This window comes from Scyliorhinus torazame, chromosome 9 (genome assembly GCF_047496885.1).
Source record: "Scyliorhinus torazame isolate Kashiwa2021f chromosome 9, sScyTor2.1, whole genome shotgun sequence".
Classification (NCBI taxonomy): Eukaryota; Metazoa; Chordata; class Chondrichthyes; order Carcharhiniformes; family Scyliorhinidae; genus Scyliorhinus; species Scyliorhinus torazame.
The window spans coordinates 14915080-14936434 of NC_092715.1; the positions used below are offsets into that span (position 1 = coordinate 14915080).

Sequence of the window (21355 nt, forward strand, 5' to 3'; positions counted from 1 at the left end):
CTGTCTCTCTATCACTCTCCTTCAATCTGCCTCTTTCTCTCGGTAAGTCTCTCTCGCACTATCTCCCTTTTGCCACTCTCAATCCCTGACTCTTTATTTCTCTGTCTCACTTTATCTGTCTCTTGCTCGATCTCTCTGTCACCCTCCGGCCAGAATTTTACAGTGCCCCACCTCAGGTGAGGTCTGAGGCCTGGGCCAAGGAGCATGAAATTGCAAGGACAGGATTTCCTCTGTCGTGATTCGATGCTGGGCCAGGCAGAGCTTTGGGCTGGAAGCCCACCCCAATTAAGACCCTCAGCAAAGAACAAAGAAAAGTACAGCACAGGAACAGGCCCTTCGGCCCTCCAAGCCCGTGCCGACCACGCTGCCCGACTAAACTAGAATCTTCTACACTTCCTGGGTCCGTATCCCTCTATTCCCATCCTATTCATGTATTTGTCAAGATGCCCCTTAAATGTCACTATCGTCCCTGCTTCCACCTCCTCCTCCGGTAGCGAGTTCCAGGCATCCACTACCCTCTGAGTAAAAAACTTGCCTCGTACATCTCCTCTAAACCTTGCCCCTCTCACCTTAAACCTATGCCCCCTAGTAATTGACCCCTCTACCCTGCGAAAAAGTTTCTGAGTATCCACTCTCTCTATGCCCCTCATAATTTTGTAGACCTCTATCAGGTCGCCCCTCAACCTCCGTCGTTTCAGTGAGAACAAAAGATTAAGTGGCCAGTTAATCTTTTTTTGTTCGTTACCAGGCTGTGGGTGTCGCTGGGCTAGACCAGCATTTGTTGCCCATCTCTAATTGCCCCTTCAGAAGGTGGTGGTCAGCTGCCTTCTCCGCTGCAGTCCCTGCGGTGTAGGTACACCCACTGTGCTGTTAGGGAGGGGGTTCCAGGATGTTGTCCCGGCGACAGTGAAGGAACGGCCGATATATTTCCAAGTCCGGGTGGTGAGTGACTTGGAGGGGAACCTCCAGGGGGTGGGGTTCCCGGGTACCTGCTGCTCTTGTCCTTCTAGATGGGAGTGGCCATTGAGTTGGAAGGTGCTGTCTCAGGACAGACATATGCAGAGATAATAGTTCCACGATGAATACCATCCTTTACTTCAATAGTCAACAGAAAGCAGGGGCGAGATTCTCCGACCCCCCCACCGGGTCGGAGAATCGCCGGGGGCTGGCGTGAATCCCGCCCCCGCCGGTTGCCGAATTCTCCACCACCGGAGATTCGGCGGGGGCGGGAATCGCGCCGCTCCGGTTGGCGGGCCCCCACCCCCGGCGATTCCCTGGCACGGATGGGCCGAAGTCCCGCTGCTGGAATGCCTGTCCCGTTGGCGTGGATTAAACCACCTCTCTTACCGGCGGGACAAGGCGGCGCGGGCGGGCTCCGGGATCCTGGGGGGGGGCGCGGGGCGATCTGGCCCCGGGGGGGTGCCCCCACGGTGGCCTGGCCCGCGATCGGGGCCCACCGATCCGCGGGCGGGCCTGTGCCGTGGGGGCACTCTTTTCCTTCCGCCTTCGCCACGGTCTCCACCATGGCGGAGGCAGAAGAGACCCCCTCCACTGCGCATGCGCGGGAATGCCGTGAGTGGCCGCCAACGCTCCCGCGCATGCGCCGCCCCGAGATGTCATTTCCACGCCAGCTGGCGGGGCACCAAAGACCTTTCCCGCCAGCTGGCGGGACGGAAATCAGTCCGGCGCGGGCCTAGCCCCTCAAGGTTAGGGCTCGGCCGCTCAAGATGTGGAGGATTCCGCACCTTTGGGGCGGCGCGATGCCGGACTGATTCGCGCCGTTTTTGGCGCCGGTCGGCGGACATCGCGCCGATTATGGAGAATTTTGCCCCAGAATTGGATCATAACGACAATGATCCAAAATCTCAGTCAGTTCAGGGTGTACGATTTGAATGAATGAATGAAATGAAAATGAAATGAAAATCGCTTATTGTCACAAGTAAGATTCAAATGAAGTTACTGTGAAAAGCCCTTAGTCGCCACATTCCGGCGCCTGTTCGGGGAGGCTGGTACGGGAGTTTGGAGAATTCCTGCGGTGCATCTTGTAGATGGTACACACGGCTGCCACTGGGAGTCGATGGTGGTGGAGTGAATATGGATGTGGTGGCGATCAAATGGGCTGATTTGTCAGTCGAGCTGCAGAGTGTTGTTGGAGCTGTGTGGTGACGGTGTTGCAAACGCATTAATAAAGATGGTTGGATGTCGGTCGGGAATGGAAATGGGGGGGGGTGGCCCGGAAATGGGGGGGGGGGCATGGGGCACCTCCGCTCAAGGACCTCCAGGCCTCGCTCCCCACTCTCCCCGCACCCCCACCCCCCCCACCACCACCCTTGAGTCACCCCCTCCCAAAACCCCAGGTGTCCCCTAACCACGGACAGTGACCCGGGCCAGAATCGAACCCGTGTCCTCGGCACCGCGAGGCAGCAGTGCTAACCACCGTACCTCCCTCCGCCTTTTAAATGGAGATAAATGTGGCTGTGTGGAGTCTTCCGGCCAGAAGTGGCAGCAGAGAACATGGGCGAAATTCTCCCCCAACGGTGGGATGTCCGCCGACTGGCGCCAAAGACGGCGCCAATCAGACGGGCATCGCGCCGGCCCAAAGGTGCGGAATGCTCCGCATCTTTGGCGGCCTAGCCCCAACATTGAGGGGCTAGGCCGACGCCGGAGAGATTTCCGCCCCGCCAGCTGGCGGAAATGGCGTTTGTTTCCCCGCCAGCTGGCGCGGAAATGCGGCGCATGCGCGGGAGCGTCAGCGGCCGCTGACAGTTTCCCGGCGCATGCGCGGGAGCGTCAGCGGCCGCTGTCAGTTTCCCAGCGCATGCGCGGGAGCGTCAGCGGCCGCTGTCAGTTTCCCGCGCATGCGCAGTGGGGAGAGTCTCTTCCGCCTCCGCCATGGTGGAGGCCGTGGCGGTGGCGGAAGGGAAAGAGTGCCCCCACGGCACAGGCCCGTCCGCGGATCGGTGGGCCCCGATCGCGGGCCAGGCCACTGTGGGGGCACCCCCCGGGGTCAGATCGCCCCGCGCCCCCCCAGGACCCCGGAGCCCGCCCACGGCCGCCTGGTCCTGCCGGTAAATACCAGCTTTGATTTACGCCGGCGGGACAGGCAATCTCTGGGCGGGACTTCGGCCCATACGGGCCGGAGAATTGAGCGGGGGGTCCCGCCAACCGGTGCGGCCCGATTCTCGCCCAATCTCCAGTACCGGAGACTTCGGCGGGGGCGGGATTCACGGCGGCCAACGGCCATTCTCCGACCCGACGGGGGGTCGGAGAATGATGCCCAAGGGGTGTGATGGCCATGACCAGGGGCCAAGATGTCCCAGTCTGGGGAAGACTGTGCAGGTAGCCGAGGACAGCCATGTCACAGGCAGCATGTACCAGGCCCACATGGACATTGCCATGATGCTCCAGTGCATTGCACAGTCAGTAAGGGCCTGTGCTGAGGGCGTTGAGAGCATTGATTTGGCACAGGCAGACCTGGGCTAGGAACAGAGAGAAATGGCACAGTCGCAGAGGCCCAGACACTGTGATCCATGGCTGAGGGGGTCGAGACCCTGATGGGGACGAGAGCGGGCCTCCAGGACTGGCAGCGCCAGGTGACGGTGGTGCATCTGGAACTCAATTTGTCCTCCCCCCCCCCCCTCCCATCCCGAGAAGTAGTCCGGGCTATCGGGCACCCCGAGGGTGGAGGAAGTGATGGGGCCCGTGCTGGTGACTCCCGCAGGGGAGGTGCTGGAACACTGCAGCGTCTCTGAATGCCCCCACCTCATACTGCCACATCTCATGGGCAGCGGGCAGAACAGGGTGGCATCCCACCACCTGCGACACCCAAACGTCGGCCGGCCCACCCAGGCTCAGTCACTGCAGAGGATTGCCGCCCAAGTCACAGGGCGAGAGGCGCATCAAGCCGCCTCCACGTCTGATGTGCCGCCTGGGGATACACCTTAAAGGAGCAGTAGAGCACGCACAAAAAGAAAGTTAGACGCCAGTTAAGTTGGCACGGGTACAGCACATTAAGGGAAGGGCACAATTATTGTACAGAGCACAATAAACACCTGTTCACCGACGTTCCGATGATCACGTTCTGTAGACTTGCCGAAGTAAATGATGAACTGCAGAACATCTAATTTAAATACTTTATTATTAAACGACTGCGTGATAAAGATAACTAAGATAAATGAACTACTAAATTACCAACACTAATGAACTATTGTCGAGCTACTGCAAAATATGTCTATCCTCCAGCATGACCTACACCCAACTCCCCAGCCACAGGGTCACGTGGTGGGTTTACACTGCCACCTAGTGGTCGGAGGTCATGCATAACATGTACATAACTGCTTTATGCATATCATCACATCCCCTTTCCTTTGGAAAATGAAATTATTTACATACATTAGATTATTTTTTACATTTCATCATGATAGGCGTAACTATCTACAGGTACAGAATATTTTACAGTCTGTCACAAGTTCAGTCTTTCTGGCTTGCGTCGTCTCCTCGTAGACCTTCTCAGAGTCTGCTGAACTTGCAACAGTTCTTCATTTTCTGCAGTATTTGTTGGTTGAGTTTGATGTTCTTCGTGTCTTGATGTATCTCGTGTTGGTTCCGTATGTTGTTCAGATGTTCTGGGACTGCTGTCTGCTTCTTCGGGTGGTTGCATCACAAACGGTTGCCATACTTTGAACACAGCTCTTCTATTCACTCCCAAGACAACAGCTTCGTCGGTAATAATGAGATACGGGTTTGGACCTGCTGGTCTCAGTAGCTTTGCCTGTTTAAGCCATTCATTTCCTTTGGAGTCTTCGACCCTCACCGTATCCTCTGGCTGCAGAGTCTTTTGGCAGACCTATCATAGAAACCCTTCTGCCTCCTTTTCCGAGAGGTCACTTGTCTCGCTAACGAGTGGTTCACGGGCTGATGAGGAAACGAGGTAGAGTCGTTGGCAGTTGCCTGTTCATCAGCGTTTGAGCAGACGAGACGCGATTGACCAGCGGTGCGGAACGATAGCTGAGGAGGGCAAGATATGTATCATCGTGACTGTCGAGTGCTTTCTTTAGAAGCTGTTTGATGATATGAACTCCCTTTTCAGCCTTGCCATTCGACTGGGGGTAATGTGCGCTGGAGGGAACATGTTGGAAGTCACACTTCCACGCAAATCCCGTCCACTCAGCAGTCGCTCATGACCACATTCGGAATGCCGTGTCGCGCAAACATTTCTTTGACATTCAAATAGCACATCTTGCTGTTGAATTCAAAAGCTGCGCTATCTCCGGGTAGTTAGAGAAACATCTCTGACCAGGAGGTACTCCTTTCCATTGAAATGGAAAAGATCCATGCCAACATTCTACCAGGGAACTGTGACTGTCTCGCCCGTCTGTGTAGGTTCCTTGCTCTGCCTGCGCTGAAATCGTTGGCCTGCCTCACAGTTCCCCACCATCAACTCGACGTCCCGGTTAATAGACTGCCTCCCTGGGTCTCCACTTGCACTTTACCATCCCTCAGTGCCCTTCATGCAACGTGACGAGGATCATGGACCGTAGTACCTGTGAAATCACAATCCGCTGATTCCACAGCAAAAATCCATTCACATCACTTAATTCTGCTCGAATATTGTAGAAACTGGAACAGGATCCTTTGGGCCAGCCTTCATGGAGATACTTCCTCACTTTCTGCAGGACAGTGTCCTTGGCAGTTCCCTCTTTAATTATTTTTGACTTGGTGTCAGGGACTGGCAGAGATCCAGGGCGGGATTCTCCGCAATCGGCGCGATGTCCGCCAACCGGCGCCAAAAACGGCGCAAATCAGTCGGGCATCGCGCTGCCCCAAAGGTGCGGAATTCTCCGCATCTTGAGGGGCCAAGCCTTCACCTTGAGGGGCTAGGACCACGCCGGGCTGATTTCCGCCCCGCCGGTTGGCGGGAAAGGCTTTTGGTGCCCCGCCAGCTGGCGCGGAAGTGGCTTTGCCCGGCGGCGCATGCGCGGGAGTGTCAGCGGCCGCTCACGGCATTCCCACGCATGCGCAGTGGAGGGAGTCTCTTCTGCCTCCGCCATGGTGGAGACCGTGGCGGAGGCGGAAGGGAAAGAGTGCCCCCACGGCACAGGCCCGCCCGCGGATCGGTGGACACCGATCGCGGGCCAGGCCACCGTGGGGGCACCCCCCGGGGCCAGATCACCCCGCGCCCCCCCCCCCAGGACCCTGGAGCCCGCCCGCGCCGCCTTGTCCCGCCGGTAAGGTAGGTGGTTTAATTTACGCCGGCGGAACAGGTATTTTAGCGGTGGGACTTCGGCCCATCCGAGCCGGAGAATCGAGTGGGGGGGCCCGCCAACCGGCGCGGCGCGATTCCCGCCCCCGCCGAATCTCTGGTGCCGGAGACTTCGGCAACGGGCGGGGGCGGGATTCACGCCAGCCCCCGGCGATTCTCCGACCCGGCGGGGGGTCGGAGAATCTCACCCCTGGTCTTGTATTGTAGCCCTCTCGACATGAATGCTAACATTGCATTTGCCTTCCTAACTGCCGACTGAACCTGCACGTTAACCTTCAGAGAATCGTGAACAAGGACTCCCAAGTCCCTTTGTGCTTCTGATTTCCTCAGCATTTCCCCAGTTAGAAAATAGTCTATGCCTAAATTCCACCTTCCAAAGTGCATAACCTCACACTTTTCCACATTGTATTTCATTTCCCACTTCATTGCCCACTCTCCTAGCCTGTCCAAATCCTTCTGCAGCCCCCCTGCTTCCTCGATACTACCTGTTCCTCTACAGGGGCGAAATTCTCCGTTATCGGCGGAAACTCCGCCGATCGGCGCAAAAAACGGCGCAAATCCCACTTGCGTCACGTCATAAAAATGGGCCGATAGTCTGTGGCCCGAAATGGGCTAGCAGCGACGTAACGGGATCCGCGCTTGCGCAGTGGTTCACGCCGTGCAGCGTCATACGCGCTGCACGGCGTGACGGCTCATAAGGCCGCGCAGCTCCCCCCCACCCGACCGGAACAGCCGACCGCAACACCCGACTTGATGGCTGGCCGTCGCTCAGCCCCCGAGGTTCGAGTCACGCGATGTGGAGGCGCTCCTGGACGCGGTGGAGCAGAGGAGGGAGGCCCTGTATCCCGGGCACGGCCGCAGAGTTGCCCCACGCCACAGCCGGCGTCTGTGGAGGGAGGTGGCAGAGGCCGTCACCGCTGTGGCCCTGACACCACGGACAGGCACCCAGTGCCACAAGAAGGTGAACGACCTCGTCAGAGCAGGCAGGGTGAGCCTCCCCCATATCCCCTCTCCCCCAAATCCCCCCCTCCCCCATATCCCCCCCTCCCCCATATCCCCCCCCTCCCCCATATCCCCCCTCCCCCATATCCCCCATATCCCCCTCCCCCATATCCCCCATATCCCCTCTCCCCCAAATCCCCCTTCCCCCATATCCCCCCCTCCCCCATATCCCCCCTCCCCCATATCCCCCATATCCCCCATATCCCCCTCCCCCATATCCCCCCCTCCCCCATATCCCCCATATCCCCCCCCCCCATATCCCCCATATCCCCTCTCCCCCAAATCCCCCCCTCCCCCATATCCCCCCCTCCCCCATATCCCCCCTCCCCCATATCCCCCATATCCCCCCTCCCCCATATCCCCCCTCCCCCATATCCCCCATATCCCCCATATCCCCCCTCCCCCATATCCCCCATATTCCCCCCTCCCCATATCCCACCTCCCCCATATCCCCCATGTCCCCCTCCCCCATATCCCCCATATTCCCCCCTCCCCCATATCCCCCCTCCCCCATATCCCCCCTCCCCCATATCCCCCCTCCCCCATATCCCCCCTCCCCCATATCCCCCATATTCCCCCCTCCCCCATATCCCCCCTCCCCCATATCCCCCATATCCCCCCTCCCCCATATCCCCCATATTCCCCCCTCCCCCATATCCCCCCTCCCCATATCCCCCTCCCCATGTCCCCCATATCCCCCCTCCCCCATATCCCCCATATCCCCCCTCCCCCATATCCCACATATTCCCCCTCCCCCATATCCCCCATATTCCCCCCTCCCCCATATCCCCCCTCCCCCATATCCCCCATATCCCCCCTCCCCCATATCCCCCATATTCCCCCCTCCCCCATATCCCCCCTCCCCCATATCCCCCATATCCCCCCTCCCCCATATCCCCCATATTCCCCCCTCCCCCATATCCCCCCCTCCCCCATATCCCCCCTCCCCCATATCCCCCATATCCCCCATATTCCCCCCTCCCCATATCCCCCTCCCCCATATCCCCCCTCCCCCATATCCCCCATATCCCCCCCTCCCCCATATCCCCATATTCCCCCCTCCCCCATATCCCCCCTCCCCCATATCCCCCATATCCCCCATATTCCCCCCTCCCCATATCCCCCCTCCCCCATATCCCCCCTCCCCCATATCCCCCATATCCCCCCTCCCCCATATCCCCATATTCACCCCTCCCCATATCCCCCCTCCCCCATATCCCCCATATCCCCCTCCCCCATATCCCCCATATTCCCCCCTCCCCCATATCCCCCCTCCCCCATATCCCCCATATTCCCCCCTCCCCCATATCCCCCCTCCCCCATATCCCCCCTCCCCCATATCCCCCATATTCCCCCCTCCCCCATATCCCCCCTCCCCCATATCCCCCATATTCCCCCCTCCCCCATATCCCCCCTCCCCCATATCCCCCATATCCCCCCTCCCTCATATCCCCCCTCCCACATATCCCCCCTCCCCCATATCCCCCATATTCCCCCCTCCCCCATATCCCCCCTCCCCCATATCCCCCATATCCCCCCTCCCCATATCCCCCCTCCCACATATCCCCCCTCCCCCATATCCCCCATATCCCCCTCCCCCATATCCCCCATCCCCATATCCTCCCCTCCCCATATCCCCCTCCCCCATATCCCCCCTCCACCATATCCCCCATATTCCCCCCTCCCCCATATCCCCCATATCCCCCCTCCCCCATATCCCCCATATCCCCAAGTGAATCCAGCCCTAACCTTAACCTCTGCAATGCAGGCGCAACCGATGGCGTGCATTCATATACCTGCCTAACACTGTTGCCTTTTACCCCTGCCACCACCCCCCCCCCCCCAGGAGAAGCGCGCACACAACAATAGGGAGCATGTGAGGACTGGAGGAGGGCCCGCTGATGAGAGGCCACTGACCGTACACGAGGAAAGGGCCCTGGAACTGGCTGGCGGCCCTGAGGACCGGGAGGTTGCTGATGCAGAGGTCGGGGCCCCACGAGCAAGTGAGCCACCAACAGCCCGTCCCCATATCCCCCCTCCCCTATATCCCCCTCTCCCGTATCACCTGATCACTGCCTGATGTCTAACCATGCATGCTTCATTGTGTATCGCAGGAGCAAACGTCCAGGCACCCATCCCCGCAGATGCAGACCGCCCGCAGGATGCCCCTCGGAGACCACGGGAGACGGAGAGACCCGCACCCTCCAGCATGCGACGCCCGCAGGATGCCCCTCGCACACCACGGGACACGGAGAGACACGGACCCTCCAGCATGCGACGCCCGCAGGATGCCCCTCGGAGACCACGGGAGACGGAGAGACCCGGACCCTCCAGCATGCGACGCCCGCAGGATGCCCCTCGCACACCACGGGAGACGGAGAGACCTGGAGCAACAGGGAGACGACACCCCCGTCACGTGCGGGAGCGACCACCCAGCGATGAGGGGGGCAGCCACAGGCCCCCGTCACATCCGGGCCAGGACACCACTACCCAGGACACCACTATCCAGGACACCCCTACCCGGGACACCACTACCCAGGACACCCCTACCCGGGACACCACGACCCGGGACAGCACTACCCGGGACAGCACTACCCGGGACAGCACTACCCGGGACAGCACTACCCAGGACACCCCTACCCGGGAAGACGAAATACCGGACAGTGACTCAGAGTGGATGGGTGGAGACGAACCCCCACCCCAAAGTGCCATGGACTCAGAGTGGGACGAAGAGCACGACACAACGCCACTGCTGTCACCAACACCCTCCACCATCGCAGAAACACTCACCACGGTTGGGCACTTTAGTGATGAGGCGTCTGGTACACTCACTGGTGCGCACAACACAGCCGTCCCGGTACAGCAGGTGGAGGTAGGAGCAGCAGAGGGACCGGGCGGTCGGAGGGCAGCCCAGGCCAAGCGAACATCTGCCGCCCAGATGGATCCCGGGTTCCTGCAGTTACCACACCCACACATAGATCCGATGCAACCACCGACACGGAGACGAGCGAATAGGGTGACGGGTGGCTTGCGGCGGCTGCGGTCGCAGGTGGAGGAGTCCACCCGCGTCCAGGAGCTGGGAGTGGTCCCGGTCATGCGTGCCACCCAGGCTGACACCGCACGGGTGGCGTCCGCGGTGGAGGCAATGGGTGCGACGGTGTCAGACATGGGGAACGGTTTGCGAGGCCTGGGGCCTTCCGTGCAGGCGGCGTCTGTGGCCCAGGAAATGGCTGCCCTCTCACAGGAGGCCATGAGCCAGTGCCAGCGCCAGATGGCAGAGGCGCTCAACGCCATAGCCCAGTCTCAGCAGGCCATGGCCCAGTCTCAGCAGGCCATGGCCCAGTCTCAGCAGACCATAGCCCAGTCTCTGCAGGCCATGGCCCAGTCTCTGCAGGCCATGGCCCAGTCTCAGCAGGCCATCGCTGAGGGCATCGGCGCCAGTGGCCATGTGCGAGCCATGGAGGAGGTGGTGTGGTCCGTCCCGGCTCCCTCTGTAGGGGAGGTCCCGGTACACCGCGACACCTCGGACTCCCCCCCTTCCGTCCCAGGTGCATCGGGTGGGCAACGGGCAGGACAGGCTGGCAGCTCGCCATCCCAGTCGCCCGGGCCGCAGCCTGGCCCATCTAGGCCAGGACGCCCCAGGAAACGGCCGCCAAAGGGATCCAGTGTCAGAGGGCAGGAATCACAGGAGTCCACCTCCAGTTCTGCTGTACCGTCTGGGGAACCACGTAGACGTAGTCAAAGGGCCCGTAAGGCCAAACAATTAGACACTGAGTAAGTTGGCACGGGTGCAGGGCACAGATGAGTTTTAGGCGCTAGGGCACGTGCATGAACTCCTTTGGTTATTAAAGTCAATGTTACACCTACCGAAGCTGCCTTTGTGCTCTGTCCAAAGTGTGCGGGGGTGTCATGTACGTTGAGCGCAAGTGTGTGTGTGAGGGGTGGTCTTACCTCAGCCCCAGGTGAGTCTGCCCCCTTCCCCCTGGGCCGCCATCAACATCCCCCGGGCAGAGGACGGGACCGTGCGCTGCAGTGTCACTGCCGCATGCAGGGATGGTCCGGGTGGATGGTGGTACTGTGGCCATGGGTCAGACATAGTCCAACGATGTAGAGCCAGGAGCTCATCGGAGGCGGGTTGTCATCATTCTCCATGGCCTGCGATAGACACGCGTCCACCCGCAACTGGGTGAGCCCGGCCCGTTGTGCCGCCGGTGGATCGGCAATTGGGGGTGGGGGGGTGGTGTGCATGCGGGTGGGGTGTGTGGGGTTGGGGAGGGGGGTGAGGGTGCTGGGTGGATGGGTGGGGGGTGTGGGTGGTCGGCTGTTGTCATGGTGTGCGGTCTGTGGCCATACTACCCGATTCCCACGCCCATCTAGTCAGTGAAGCGGGCGTCTATCAGTCTGACCCGTGCCCGCTGGGCCAGCCGGTAACGGTGGACAGCCACCCGTCTGTGTCTACCCCGTCTGCCCTGACCATTGCCCCCATCCCCCTCATCTGGGGAGGACTGGGCCTCTTCCTGCTGCTCCTCCACTCCGCCCTCCTCTGCCTGCGGCACATCGCCCCTCTGCTGGGCTATGTTGTGCAGGACGCAGCACACCACAATGATGCGGCCGACCCTATCTGACCGATACTGGAGGGCGCCCCCAGAGAGGTCCAGGCACCTGAAACGCATCTTCAGCACGCCAAAGCACCTCTCGATCACTCCCCTTGTCGCTACATGGGCATCATTGTAGCGGTTCTCCGCCTCATTGCGTGGCCTCCGTATAGGCGTCATCAGCCACGATCGCAATGGGTAGCCCCTGTCGCCCAGCAACCAGCCCCTCAGCCGGGGATGGCGTCCCTCGTACATGCCGGGGATGGATGACCGCGACAACACGAATGAGTCGTGTACACTGCCTGGGTGACGGGCGCAGACGTGCAGGATCATCATGCGGTGGTCGCAGACCACCTGTACGTTCATCGAATAGGTCCCCTTCCTATTAGTGAACACGGCCCTGTTATCTGTAGGTGGCCGCATCCCATCGATCGCGCCCTGGACCATGGGGAACCCGGCAATGGCAGAGAAGCCCACGGCCCGGGCATCTTGGCTGGCCCGGTCCACGGGGAAGCGGATGTAGCGGTGCGCCATGGCATAAAGGGCATCTGTCACTGCCCGGATGCACCGATGCACCGATGTCTGCGATATGCCGGACAGGTCCCCACTCGGTGCCTGGAATGACCCCGTTGCATAAACGTTCAGGGCCACCGTAACCTTGACGGACACGGGGAGAGGGTGTCCCCCGCCAGTGCCACGTGGTGACAGGTGTGCCAGCAGGTGGCAGATGTGTGCCACGGTTTCCCGGCTCATCCGGAGTCTCCTCCTGCATTCCCGGTCCGTGAGGTCCTGGTATGACTGCCGGGGCCGGTACACACGGGGCGCCCTCGGGTGCCTCCGTTGCCGTGGGGCCGCGACGTCCTCCTCCCCCTCCTCGTCCTGTCGGTCAGGTGTCCCTCCAGCCTGGGCGGCTGCCGCCTGCCCCTCTGCGGCAGCCTGCGCCGCCTCTCTGGCACGCTCCTCCTCCTCCTCCTCCTCCTCCTCCTCATCCAGGGCAACATAGACATGAGCGGCTGCCACCACGGCGGCCAACATCGCTGGATGGTCTGAAAACATGACGGCCTGGTGGGGGGGAGGGGAACGACGACATGTCATCATTGCCCATATCCCCTCCTCCCCCCAGCCAGGTGGCATGGACCGCATGGGTCCAACTGTTGGAGGCTGGCACCTGGCCAGGTGGACCAACTCATTTGCCCTCCCATCACCCACCCCGGCACGGAACCCCCCCCCCCCCAACCTCCACCCCGGCACGGACCCCCCCAACCTCCACCCCGGCACGGCCCCCTCCCCAACCCCCAACCTCCACCCCAGCACGGACCCCCCCCAACCTCCACCCCGGCACGGACCCCCTCCCCAACCCCCAACCTCCACCCCAGCACGGACCCCCCCCCAACCTCCACCCCGGCACGGACCCCCTCCCCAACCTCCACACCGGCACGGACCCCCTCCCCAACCCCCAACTTCCACCCCAGCACGGACCGCCCCCCCAACCTCCACCCCGGCACGGACCCCCTCCACAACCCCCAACCTCCACCCCAGCACGGACCCCCCCAACCTCCACCCCAGCACGGACCCCCCCCCCAACCTCCACCCCGGCACGGACCCCCTCCCCAACACCCAACCTCCACCCCAGCACGGACCCCCTCCCAACCTCCACCCCGGCACGGACACCCCCCCAACCTCCACCCCGGCACGGACCCCCTCCCCAACCTCCACCCCGGCACGGACCCCCTCCCCAACCTCCACACCGGCACGAACCCCCTCCCCAACCCCCAACCTCCACCCCAGCACGGACCCCCCCCCAACCTCCACCCCGGCACGGACCCCCTCCCCAACCCCCAACCTCCACCCCAGCACGGACCCCACCCCCAACCTCCACCCCGGCACGGACCCCCTCCCCAACCTCCACCCCGGCACGGACCCCCTCCCCAACCTCCACACCGGCACGGACCCCCTCCCCAACCCCCAACCTCCACCCCAGCACGGACCCCCCCCCCAACCTCCACCCCGGAACGGACCCCCTCCACAACCCCCAACCTCCACCCCAGCACGGACCCCCCCCCCAACCTCCACCCCGGCACGGACCCCCTCCACAACCCACAACCTCCACCCCGGCACGGACCCCCTCCCGGCACTCCCCCGGAGCCCAGCCTACTCTAACCACCCCCCCCCCCCCGCCGCACACACACACAAGCCGAGACACACCTCTCCTCAGGCAATCAGTCTGCGGCCACGCCATTTCCTGCCCAGAGCCAACCCCCCAGGCCGTCACTCACCTCCTCGCTGGTCGGCGTGAGCCTGGAGCACCGGGTCACGCCGATGAAAAGGAGGTTTGATTCACGTCGACGTGAACGGTCATCACGTCGACGGGACTTCGGCCCATCCGGAAGGGAGAATATCGGCAGGCCGAAAATCGGCTGCCTTGCGCAGACCCGTGACATTCTCCGCGGCAGCGGCGCCATTAACGCCCCGCCGACTTTTCTCCCTTCGGAGACTTCGGCGGGGGTGGGGGCGGGATTCACGGCGGCCAACGGCCATTCTCCGACCCGGCGGGGGGTCGGAGAATGACGCCCCAGATCTCTGTATCATCTGCAAACTTAGCAACCGTGCCTTCAGTTCCTTCTTCCAGATCATTAACATATGTTGTGAAAAGTTGTGGGTCTGGATTCTTCCAAAATGGGTCTTGTCCCCACGCCGGCGTAAAAACGTAGATGTTGCACTCCCGTGTTTCCTGAAAAAAATACCGGCCGATTCATTTACCTTCAGGGGTCTTGATGGGACCCGGAAGCTTCACGCAGCTTTAGCTTTGGAAAGGGCCCCAGCACTTCCGGTTCCGGGTCCGCGCATGTGTAACGAGGCTCCCCCGATTGGCCACGCCCCCGGCGATCCGCCAGGCCCGATCTCTCCACCGGCCGCCCATGAGGCCACCCCTGGTGCCAGATAAACCTCCGCAACCCCCCCCCCCCCCCCCCCCCACCACCAGGGTGACGCAGTCTGAGTCCACAGCCGCCACGCAACAGCACCGACCGGCCACAACATGTTCATTCCACGCCGTCGGGACCTCGGCTGGTTGGGAGCGGAGGTTCACTGGGCGGGCCTCTGGCAAAGGCCCCCCAGCCACGCGCCGTCATTAGCGGAGGCGTGGATATTTGGGGCCTGCAGAATCGGCGGAGCGGCGCCGGGGCCGATTCCATCGGGAAATTTGATTCTCCGCCCCAACGCCAAAAGCGATTTCGGCACAGAGCGGCGGAGAATTCAGCCCACAGTGCCAGCCGCCTGCCTATATAATAGAGAATGGCAGTCCCTGCGTATATTATAGAGAATAACAGTCTCTGTGTATATGATACAGAATAACAATCTCTGTGTATATTATAGAGAATAACAGTCCCTGCAAATATTATAGCGAATAACAGTGCCTGTGTATATTATGGAGAATAACAGTCCCTGTGTATATTATCGAGAATAACAGTCCCTGTGTATATTGTAGAGAACAACAGTCCCTGTGTATATTATACAGAATAACAATCTCTGTGTATATTATAGAGAATAACAGTCCCTGTGAATATTATAGCGAATAACAGTCCCTGTGTATATTATGGAGAATAACAGTCCCTGTGTATATTATCGAGAATAACAGTCCCTGTGTATATTGTAGAGAACAACAGTCCCTGTGTATATTATACAGAATAACAATCTCTGTGTATATTATAGAGAATAACAGTCCCTGTGTATATTATCGAGAATAACAGTCCCTGTGTATATTATAGAGAATAACAATCTCTGTGTATATTATAGAGAATAACAGTCCCTGTGAATATTATACAGAATACCAATCTCTGTGTATATTATAGAGAATAACAGTCCCTGTGTATATTATCGAGAATAACAGCCGCTGTGTATATTATAGAGAATAACAGTCACTGTGTATATTATAGAGAATAACAGTCACTGTGTATGTTATAGCGAATAAGTCTCTGTGTATATTATCGAGAATAACAGTCCCTGTGTATATTATACAGAATAACAATCTCTGTGTATATTATAGAGAATAACCGTCCCTGTGTATATTATCGAGAATAACAGTCCCTGTGTATATTATCGAGAATAACAGTCCCTGTGTATATTATCGAGAATAACAGCCCCTGTGTATATTATAGAGAATAACCGTCCCTGTGTATATTATCGGGAATAACAGTCCCTGTGTATATTATCGAGAATAACAGCCCCTACATATATTATAGACAATAACAGTCCCTGTGTATATTATAGAGAATAACAGCCACTGGGTATATTATAGAGAATAACAGTCCCTGTGTATATTATACAGAATAACAATCTCTGTGTATATTATAGAGAATAACAGCCCCTGTGTATATTATCGAGAATAACAGCCCCTGTGTATATTATACAGAATAACAATCTCTGTGTATATTATACAGAATAATAGTCCCTGTGTATATTATGGAGAATAACAGTCTCTGTGTATATTATCGAGAATAACAGTCCCTGTGTATATTATAGAGAATAACAATCTCTGTGTATATTATACAGAATAATAGTCCCTGTGTATATTATGGAGAATAACAGTCTCTGTGTATATTATAGAGAATAACAGTCCCTGTGTATATTATAGAGAATAACAATCTCTGTGTATATTATAGAGAATAACAATCTCTGTGTATATTATCGAGAATAACAGTCCCTGTGTATATTATAGAGAATAACAGCCCCGTGTATATTCTAGAGAATAACAGTCCCTGTGTATATTATCAAGAATAACAGTCCCTGTGTATATTCTAGAGAATAATAGTCCCTGTGTATATTCTAGAGAATAACAGTCCCTGTGTATATTATCGAGAATAACAGTCCCTGTGTATATTATCGAGAATAACAGTCCCTGTGTATATTATAGAGAATAACAGTCCCTGTGTATATTATCGAGAATAACAGTCCCTGTGTATATTATCGAGAATAACAGCCCCTATATATATTATAGAGAATAACAGTCCCTGTGTATATTATAGAGAATAACAGCCCCTGTGTATATTATAGAGAATAATAGCCCCTGTGTATATTCTAGAGAATAACAGTCCCTGTGTATATTCTAGAGAATAACAGTCCCTGTGTATATTTTAGAGAATAACAGTCCCTGTGTATATTATCGAGAATAACAGTCCCTGTGTCTATTATAGAGAATAACAGTCCCTGTGTATATTATCGAGAATAACAGTCCCTGTGTATATTCTAGAGAATAACAGTTCCTGTGTATATTATCGAGAATAACAGTCCCTGTGTATATTTCAGAGAATAACAGTCCCTGTGTATATTATCGAGAATAACAGTCCCTGTGTATATTATAGAGAATAACAGTCCCTGTGTATATTCTAGAGAATAACAGTCCCTGTGTGTATTATCGAGAATAACAGTCCCTGTGTATATTATAGAGAATAACAGACCCTGTGTATATTATCGAGAATAATAGTCCCTGTGTATATTTTAGAGAATAACAGTCCCTGTGTATATTATCGAGAATAACAGTCCCTGTGTATATTATAGAGAATAACAGTCCCTGTGTATATTATAGAGAATAACAGTCCCTGTGTGTATTATCGAGAATAACAGTCCCTGTGTATATTATAGAGAATAACAGTCCCTGTGTATATTATAGAGAATAACAGTCCCTGTGTGTATTATCGAGAATAACAGTCCCTGTGTATATTATAGAGAATAACAGACCCTGTGTATATTATCGAGAGTAACAGTCCCTTTGTATATTATAGAGAATAACAGTCCCTGTGTATATTATCGAGACTAACAGTCCCTGTGTATATTATAGAGAATAACAGCCCCTGTGTATAATCTAGAGAATAACAGTCCCTGTGTACATTATCGAGAATAACAGTCCCTGTGTATATTCTAGAGAATAACAGTCCCTGTGTATATTATCGAGAATAACAGTCCCTGTGTATATTATAGCGAATAACAGTCTCTGTGTATATTATAGAGAATAACAGTCCCTGTGTATATTATACAGAATAACAATCTCTGTGTATATTATAGAGAATAACAGTCCCGGTGTATATTATCGGGAATAACAGTCCCTGCGTATATTATAGCGAATAACAGTCTCTGTGTATATTATAGAGAATAACAGTCCCTGTGTATATTATAGAGAATAACAACCCCTGTGTATATTCTAGAGAATAACAGTCCCTGTGTATATTCTAGAGAATAACAGTCACTGTGTATATTATCGAGAATAACAGTCCCAATGTATATTATAGAGAATAACAGTCCCTGTGCATATTATAGAGAATAACAGTCCCTGTGTATATTATCGAGAATAACTGTCCCTGTGTATATTATAGAGAATAACAGTCCCTGTGTATATTATCGAGAATAACAGTCCCTGTGTATATTATAGAGAATAACAGTCCCTGTGTATATTATCGAGAATAACAGTCCCTGTGTATATTATCGAGAATAACAGTCCCTGTGTATATTATCGAGAATAACAGTCCCTGTGTATATTATAGAGAATAACAGCCCCTGTGTATATTCTAGAGAATAACAGTCCCTGTGTATATTATCAAGAATAACAGTCCCTGTGTATATTCTAGAGAATAATAGTCCCTGTGTATATTCTAGAGAATAACAGTCCCTGTGTATATTATCGAGAATAACAGTCCCTGTGTATATTATCGAGAATAACAGTCCCTGTGTATATTATAGAGAATAACAGTCCCTGTGTATATTATCGAGAATAACAGTCCCTGTGTATATTATCGAGAATAACAGCCCCTATATATATTATAGAGAATAACAGTCCCTGTGTATATTATAGAGAATAACAGCCCCTGTGTATATTATAGAGAATAAAAGCCCCTGTGTATATTCTAGAGAATAACAGTCCCTGTGTATATTATCGAGAATAACAGTCCCTGTGTATATTATCGAGAATAACAGTCCCTGTGTATATTTTAGAGAATAACAGTCCCTGTGTATATTATCGAGAATTACAGTCCCTGTGTCTATTATAGAGAATAACAGTCCCTGTGTATATTATCGAGTATAACAGTCCCTGTGTATATTATAGAGAATAACAGCCCCTGTTATATATTCTAGAGAATAACAGTTCAGTGTATATTATCGAGAATAACAGTCCCTGTGTATATTCTAGAGAATAACAGTTCCTGTGTATATTATCGAGAATAACAGTCCCTGTGTATATTTTAGAGAATAACAGTCCCTGTGTATATTATCGAGAATAACAGTCCCTGTGTATATTATAGAGAATAACAGTCCCTGTGTATATTCTAGAGAATAACAGTCCCTGTGTGTATTATCGAGAATAACAGTCCCTGTGTGTATTATAGAGAATAACAGACCCTGTGTATATTATCGAGAATAATAGTCTCTGTGTATATTATCGAGAATAACAGCCCCTGTGTATATTATCGAGAAAACAGTCCCTGTGTATATTATAGAGAATAACAGCCACTGTGTATATTATAGAGAATAACAGTCTCTGTGTATATTATAGAGAATAACAGTCTCTGTGTATATTATAGAGATGATGTGGAGATGCCGGCGTTGGACTGGGGTGAGCACAGTACGAAGTCTTACAACACCAGGTTAAAGTCCAACAGGTTTGTTTCGATGTCACTAGCTTTCGGAGCGCTGCTCCTTCCTCAGGTGAATGAAGAGGTCTGTTCCAGAAACACATATATAGACAAATTCAAAGATGCCAAACAATGCTTGGAATGCGAGCATTAGCAGGTGATTAAATCTTTACAGATCCAGAGATGGGGTAACCCCAGGTTAAAGAGGTGTGAATTGTACCAAGCCAGGACAGTTAGTAGGATTTCGCAGGCCAGATGGTGGGGGATGAATGTAATGCGACATGAATCCCAGGTCCCGGTTGAGGCCGCACTCATGTGTGCGGAACTTGGCTATAAGTTTCTGCTCGGCGATTCTGCGTTGTCGCGGGTCCTGAAGGCCGCCTTGGAGAACGCTTACCCGGAGATCAGAGGCTGAATGCCCTTGACTGCTGAAGTGTTCCCCGACTGGAAGGGAACATTCCTGCCTGGTGATTGTTGCGCGATGTCCGTTCATTCGTTGTCGCAGCGTCTGCATGGTCTCGCCAACGTACCACGCTTCGGGACATCCTTTCCTGCAGCGTATGAGGTAGACAACGTTGGCCGAGTCGCACGAGTATGTACCGCGTACCTGGTGGGTGGTGTTCTCACGTGTAATAGTGGTATCCATGTCGATGATCTGGCACGTCTTGCAGAGATTGCCATGACAGGGTTGTGTGGTGTCGTGGTCACTGTTCTGAAGACTGGGTAGTTTGCTGCAAACAATGGTTCGTTTGAGGTTGCGCGGTTGTTTGAAGGCAAGTAGTGGGGGTGTGGGGATGACCTTGGCAAGATGTTCATCATCATCAATGACGTGTTGAAGGCTGTGAAGAAGATGACGTAGTTTCTCCGCTCCGGAGAAGTACTGGACGACGAAGGGTATTCTGTCGGTTGTGTCCCATGTTTGTCTTCTGAGGAGGTCGGTCCGGTTTTTCGCTGTGGCGGATTGGAACTGTCGATCGATGAGTCGAGTGCCATATCCCGTTCGTACGAGGGCATCTTTCAACGTCTGTAGATGTCTGTTACGCTCCTCCTCGTCTGAGCAGATCCTGTGTATACGGAGCGCTTGTCCATAGGGGATGGCTTCTTTAATGTGTTTAGGGTGGAAGCTGGAGAAGTGGAGCATCATGAGGTTATCCGTGGGTTTGCGGTAAAGCGAAGTGCTGAGGTGACCGTCCTTGATGGAGACGAGTGTGTCCAAGAATGCAACTGATTTTGGAGAGTAGTCCATGGTGAGTCTGATGGTTGGATGGAACTTATTAATGTCATCGTGTAGTCGTTTCAGTGATTCTTCGCCGTGGGTCCAAAGGAAAAAAATGTCATCGATGTATCTGGTGTATAACATCGGTTGAAGGTCCTGTGCGGTGAGTAGGTCCTGTTCAAACTTGTGCATGAAGATGTTGGCGTATTGGGGTGCGAATTTGGTCCCCATGGCTGTTCCGTGCGTCTGGATGAAGAACTTGTTGTCGAAGGTGAAGACGTTGTGATCCAGAATGAAGCGGATGAGTTGCAGAATTGCGTCTGGAGATTGGCAGTTGTCGGTGTTGAGTACTGAGGCTGTTGCAGCAATGCCGTCGTCATGGGGGATGCTGGTGTAGAGTGCTGAGACGTCCATTGTGACGAGGAATGTTCCTGGTTCAACTGGTCCATGGGTGCTGAGTTGGGACTGAGTGCTGAGTTACGCATGGGAGCGTAACAGACATGTACAGACGTTATAAGATGCCCTCGTACGAACGGGATATGGCACTCGACTCATCGATCGACAGTTCCAACGCGCCACAGCGAAAAACCGGACCGACCTCCTCAGAAGACAAACATGGGACACAACCGACAGAATACCCTTTGTCGTCCAGTACTTC

General features: G+C 55.1%; 1 protein-coding gene across 3 annotated transcripts in view; it reads left to right on the forward strand.

Annotated features, from left to right (window-relative positions):
- The window catches only part of LOC140429070 (FYN-binding protein 1-like), a 556929-nt gene that overhangs the window by 41783 nt on the left and 493791 nt on the right, over nucleotides 1-21355 (forward strand). The window lies entirely within an intron of this gene.